The following is a 6,000-nucleotide window of genomic DNA, read 5'->3' as shown; positions in this document are numbered from 1 at the left end:
CTGTACATGACCAAGTCACAAAGACCAGCCTAGATGAAGCGACCTTGGATCTTCCTGATAGCAACAATCAACCCGATGATCCTCGAGATGACTCTTTCACCCAGCAAGCCCAACCTGCTGAAGAGTTGGAGAAGGTACCTATCTCAAGAGATCATCCAGACCGCATGGTGAATATTGGCACCACATTGTCACCACCCCTTCGGTTAGCATTGATATCTTTTTTGAAAGAGAACACTGAAGTCTTCGCCTGGTCATATGAGGACATGCCAGGCATCTCTCCCGATGTCATCTGTCATCGTTTGAGTATTGACCCCAAGATCAAGCCGGTGAGACAGAAGCGAAGATCTTATGACGCTGAACGATACGAGGCAATGAAAGCAGAAGTTGAAAAACTCAAAGGCATAGGCTTTGTCCGCGAAGTCAATTACCCAACATGGGTAGCAAATGTGGTCCTTGTTAGGAAAAATCCGACCAAAGAAAGTCTTTCGCTTCAAAAGGTCTTGTGGAGGATGTGTGTTGACTACACCGACCTAAACAAAGGGTGTCCGAAAGATAGTTTCCCTCTTCCTCTTATTGACAGGCTTATAGACTCTACGGCAGGGTGTGAGCTCTTGAGCTTTATGGACGCTTATTCAGGATACAACCAAATCCTCATGAACCCCTCAGACCAAGAACACACGGCCTTCACTACTGACAGGGGACTATATTGCTATAAAGTCATGCCTTTCGGCCTAAAGAATGCAGGAGCAACTTATCAGAGACTGGTCAATTCAATGTTCGCCGAACAAATTGGGAAGAACATGGAAGTTTACGTTGATGATATGCTAGTCAAAAGCAAACATGCTGACCAACACATCACCGACCTATCTGAAACTTTCACCATTCTAAAGAGGTATCGAATGAGGTTGAACCCCAACAAATGTGCTTTCGGCGTGGGCTCTGGCAAATTCTTAGGCTTCATGATTAGCCAACGAGGCATTGAAGCTAACCCTGAAAAGATCAAAGCAATCCTCGACATGAAAGAGCCAATAACTTCAAAAGACATCCAAAGCCTTACTGGCAAGGTGGCAGCCTTAACCAGATTCATCTCTAAGGCCACAGACAGATGTGCTCCTTTCTTCAAAGCACTCAAGGGAAATAAGAAGTACATTACATGGACGGAGGAATGTGCCAAGGCATTCAGGAACCTCAAAGAGTACATGAGTAAAGCCCCTCTGCTCTCCAAACCAGAAGTTGGTGACACTCTCATCATCTATCTATCGGTTTCGGCTTCAGCAGTCAGTTCTGTTCTTATTCGAATGGACAGTGGTGTCGAACGGCCCGTCTACTATGCTAGCAAGGCCCTACAAGATGCGGAGACACGATACTCCAACATTGAGAAATTAGCTCTAGCATTGGTCATGTCTGCTCGGAAACTTCGCCCTTATTTCCAAGCACACGCCATCATCGTGCTTACCAATCACCCTCTTCGACAGATACTCCAGAGTCCTGACACGTCTGGACGAATGATCAAATGGGCGATAGCATTGGGTGAGTTTGACATCTCCTACCAACCAAAACCAGCCGAAAAAGGCCAAGCAGTAGCAGATTTCATCGCCGACTTCACATATCCTGTTGACATTGCTTCTACACCTGAAGCAGTAGCTTCATTACCATCGGAAGCTCAGAAGGTAGAATCAACGACCTCAGCATGGAGTTTGTATGTTGATGGCTCATCCAACCAACAGGGCTGTGGAGCGGGACTAGTCTTGACTACGCCCGACAAAGTAGCAATGGAGTATGCTCTTCGTTTCAAATTCAAGGCATCAAACAATGAGGCCGAGTATGAAGCCCTTCTAGCAGGATTACGTTTGGCCAAACACCTCGGGGTTAAACAAATTGATATTTTCAGTGACTCCCAATTAGTGGTCAACCAGGTTACCAACAACTTTGATGCTAAGGACAGCTCCATGGCAGCATATCTTGCGCAAACACAACTTTTGCTCAAGCACTTCCACTACCAGATCACCCAAGTTCCTCGAGCGGCAAACAGTCATGCAGACGCCCTGGCTCGCCTCGCCTCAGCTGTGGAAGACAAGATTGGAAGAAAAATTCATGTCGAACTGTTGGCAACACCAAGCACCATGGCCGCAGAAGTATGCAACTTACAACAGGGGGATAGTTGGATCACCCCGATCTATAATTTCCTTGCTCATGGCACCCTCCCAAATGATAAAGTCCAGGCTAAGCAAATTCGATACAAGTCTACCCGCTACCTGATCATCAATGATCAACTCTATAAGCGAGGTTTTAGCCTGCCATACTTAAGGTGTCTTACGCCTGCCGAGGCGGAAATCGTCCTTCGGGAAATACATGAGGGAGTCTGTGGAGATCATGCTGGATCTCGGTCCCTAGCACACAAGACTTTTCGCCAAGGATATTACTGGCCAACACTCCACCAGGATGCCATCAAAGTATCCCGCTCATGTGACAAATGTCAACGATATGCAACTATTCCTCATTCCCCTCCAGAGCCTCTTACTCCTATGATCAGCCCTTGGCCCTTCGCCCAGTGGGGACTTGATTTGATCGGCCCAATGCCGGCAGGGAAGGGCAAAGTCTGTTACGCAGTCGTTGCAGTGGACTACTTCACAAAGTGGGCCGAAGTAGAACCCTTGGCAACCATTACTGAGGCAAAGATAGAAGACTTCGTGTGGAAGAACATCCTTTGTAGATTCGGCATTCCCAATGCGATAGTCACTGACAATGGGCGACAGTTTGACAACAAGAAGTTCAGGTTGTTCTGCTCTAAGTTCAACATCAACTTATGCTTTGCCTCTCCAGCTCATCCCCAGTCTAATGGACAAGTTGAGGCCATCAACAAAATAATCAAGCGCACTTTGAAAACCAGCTTGGACAAAGCTAAAGGCTGTTGGCCAGAATTTGTACCCCAAGTTCTTTGGTCATATCGCACTTCATATCGGACTTCAACAGGAGAAACTCCATTCTCACTTGCCTTTGGCACAGAGGCGGTTGTCCCTGTTGAGCTCGAGCAAGCAACATTCCGAGTCCAGAACTACATTCAAAGTGAAAATGACAAATAACTCACCCTCAACTTGGATTTAGTCGAGGAACACAGAAACCAAGCTCACTTGAGGAATGTCGCCTACAAGCAGCGCATCTCCAACTATTATGACTCTAGGGTCAAGCCTCGTTCTTTCAAAATAGGAGACTGGGTCTTAAAGAAAAGATTACTCTGCGACAGAGTCCCGAGTGAAGGCACACTTAGTCCAAACTGGGATGGACCGTATGAAGTCATTGGCATCAGTCGCCCTGGCTCTTACACACTTAGAAGCTCCGATGGCAAGACCCTTGGCCATCCATGGAACGCTGATCACTTGAAGTACTACTACAAATAGACTCACGATGTACAAGTGTTGAGCTATAGCCGTTCGGCATCCTATGTAATGAAGGCCATTTGGCAATGAATTCAATAAAGAGTTACTACAAAACAAGCAAATGAAGACCGTGTCAAGCGCCAAAAAAAAAAAAAAAAAAAAAAAAAAAAAAAAAAAACTTCACCTCCAAAGCTTCACCCACAAAGCTTCACCTAAAAAAGCTTCACCCACAAAGCTTCACCTAAAAAGCTTCACCCAAAAAGCTTCACCCGAAAAGATTCACCTCCAAAGCTTCACCCACAAAGCTTCACCTAAAAAGCTTCACCCGAAAAGCTTCACCTCCAAAGCTTCACCCACAAAGCTTCACCTAAAAAGCTTCACCTAAAAAGCTTCACCCACAAAGCTTCACCCAAAAAAAAAAAAACGTCACCCGAAAAGCTTCACTTAAAAAAGCTTCATCTACAAAGCTTCACCATCAAAGCTTCACCTAGAAAGCTTCAACACCAAAGCTTCACCTACAAAGCTTCAACACAAAACCTTGCTCCAAATAAACAAATTTTGTTCACAAAACCCAAGATGCCCTTGAACTTGTACAAAAACACTTGGGTAAACATAAACATTTTTTGTTTTACACCCACAAGGGCCCAAAATTTTCCTTCTTATTTATTCACTTATATATGTTCCCAAACATATTATAATAGATCCAACAACAAGCCAAAGTCCCAAGTTTCATAATGGACAAAAGTACAAGCAATTCATCAATAATGAAGGTGCTACAAAAATTGGAATCTGCCCCAAAATAGAAATCCAACCCAAGAGACTTTTTCTCTCTCTCCCTCTTCCGCCTCCTTTCATCTATCAAATTTCTGCAACCTCTGCTCTTCTCCAATGGAGCTGAATTTTGGATACCCTATAGTTCTTGAGCATATGAACAACTTTCAAGAAGGAACCATTTCTGTTTGAGCGACGGAAATTAAAGTGTTGAAGCTCCAAACATGATAGTCGGCTTCTTGCAGATTTCGAAGCTGTTGTGATGTTTCGAAGATCTGGAAATATTTAACCGTTAGTTCATCCTGAATTTTTGATATGTTATGAAAGAGTCGATGAGGAACAACTTCAATGAAGAAAGCATACCGATCTGAACAAGAGAAAATGGAGTTTCGAAGCTCACAACAAATCTGACGGGTTGACAGAAAAATAATAACCAGTCATTCATCATACCTGGATTTCTGGAGTTATACTGCTCCGAGGGATCTCAAATTTGGATATGTTGTAGTTCACGAGCTGAGGAACAACTTCAATGAAGAAAGCATACCGATCTGAACAAGAGAAAATGGAGTTTCGAAGCTCACAACAAATCTGACGGGTTGACAGAAAAATAATAACCAGTCATTCATCATACCTGGATTTCTGGAGTTATACTGCTCCGAGGGATCTCAAATTTGGATATGTTGTAGTTCACAAGCTGAGGAACAACTTCAATGAAGACAGCATGCTGATCTGAGCAAGAGAAAATAGAGTTTCAAAGCTCACAACAAATCTGACGGGTTGACAGACAAATGATAAACAGTCACTCATCATACCTGGATTTCTGGAGTTATACTGCTCCGAGGGACCTCAAATTTGGATATGTTGTAGTTCACAAGTTAAGGAACAACTTCGATGAAGAAAGTATGTTGATCTGAACAAGAGAAAATGGAGTTTCGAAGCTCACAACAAGTCTGACGGATTAACAGAACATTGATGAACAGTTACTCATCATACTTGAATTTCTGAAGTTGTACTACTCCGATGGATCTCAAATTTGGATATGTTGTAGTTCACAAGATAAGGAAAAACTTTCATGAAGACGACTTTTCAATCTGAGCTATAGAGAAAGGTGTTATCTTGCATCCACTCAGGCTGATTAGTGGAAACGAAAAGCAATTCCACCAAAGAAAAGATGAAAAAGAGAGAAAAGCTACTAATTGCACTTGATCTTGTCTAGTCAATAGCATGCAGCATCAAACACACAAAAGTTGGAAATATTTTTAGATAAAGCATATACGAATGTGTGACATCGAAACAAGAATTCGTTACTTTGACAAATTAGTAACACGCGAGACACCTCATTCGGCAACTCTCTTCGCCTGAAGACTTGGGGGACTCCCACCATATGCTACTGCACCTTGATACTCGGCAGTCTCACAACCACTCAGTGACTTGGATTTTTCAAGTCTCCAACCGAGAAGTTTTCCTCACTCGGGAAATTAAGGGAACACTACCTCAAACTACATGCTTCACTCACAAAGCTTCAACAATACAGGTTTCAACAAAAGCAAAAATTCAAAGAACTTTATGAAGAAGGCTTTGGTGTATTTAACACAATATGTTGAAATGAAGCAAAGCTTATTTATTAATATTTTCGATAAGCCACAAATATGTACATATACATGAGTCAAAATAAACAAACAAAAGGGAGCCTTCACAAAGGTTGCTTAGGGGAAGTCTCAGCAGTCGGTAAAGCCCCAGAAAGAGAAAGCACCGGAGGGTGGTTATCCGGAGCCTCAGTACTTGACAAAACCCCAGAATGAGGAGGCATTGGAGGTTCATCATTTGAAGCTTCATTACCAGGTACAACCCT

The 6,000-nt window shown here is 43.3% G+C and overlaps 1 long non-coding RNA gene across 1 annotated transcript; it reads right to left on the bottom strand.

Annotated features, from left to right (window-relative positions):
• Positions 1–4,285: 4,285 nt before the first annotated feature.
• Positions 4,286–4,877, bottom strand: LOC139195382 (uncharacterized). Its single transcript, XR_011580228.1, has 3 exons — positions 4,780–4,877; positions 4,599–4,696; positions 4,286–4,423 (listed from the first exon to the last, which is right to left on the bottom strand). It is a non-coding gene; the product is annotated as an uncharacterized lncRNA (long non-coding RNA).
• Between the last annotated feature and the right edge of the window lie 1,123 nt (positions 4,878–6,000).

The sequence above is a fragment of the Malus domestica genome, chromosome 04 (genome assembly GCF_042453785.1).
Source record: "Malus domestica chromosome 04, GDT2T_hap1".
Lineage (NCBI taxonomy): Eukaryota > Viridiplantae > Streptophyta > Magnoliopsida > Rosales > Rosaceae > Malus > Malus domestica.
This window is presented reverse-complemented; position numbering and strand designations above follow the sequence as displayed.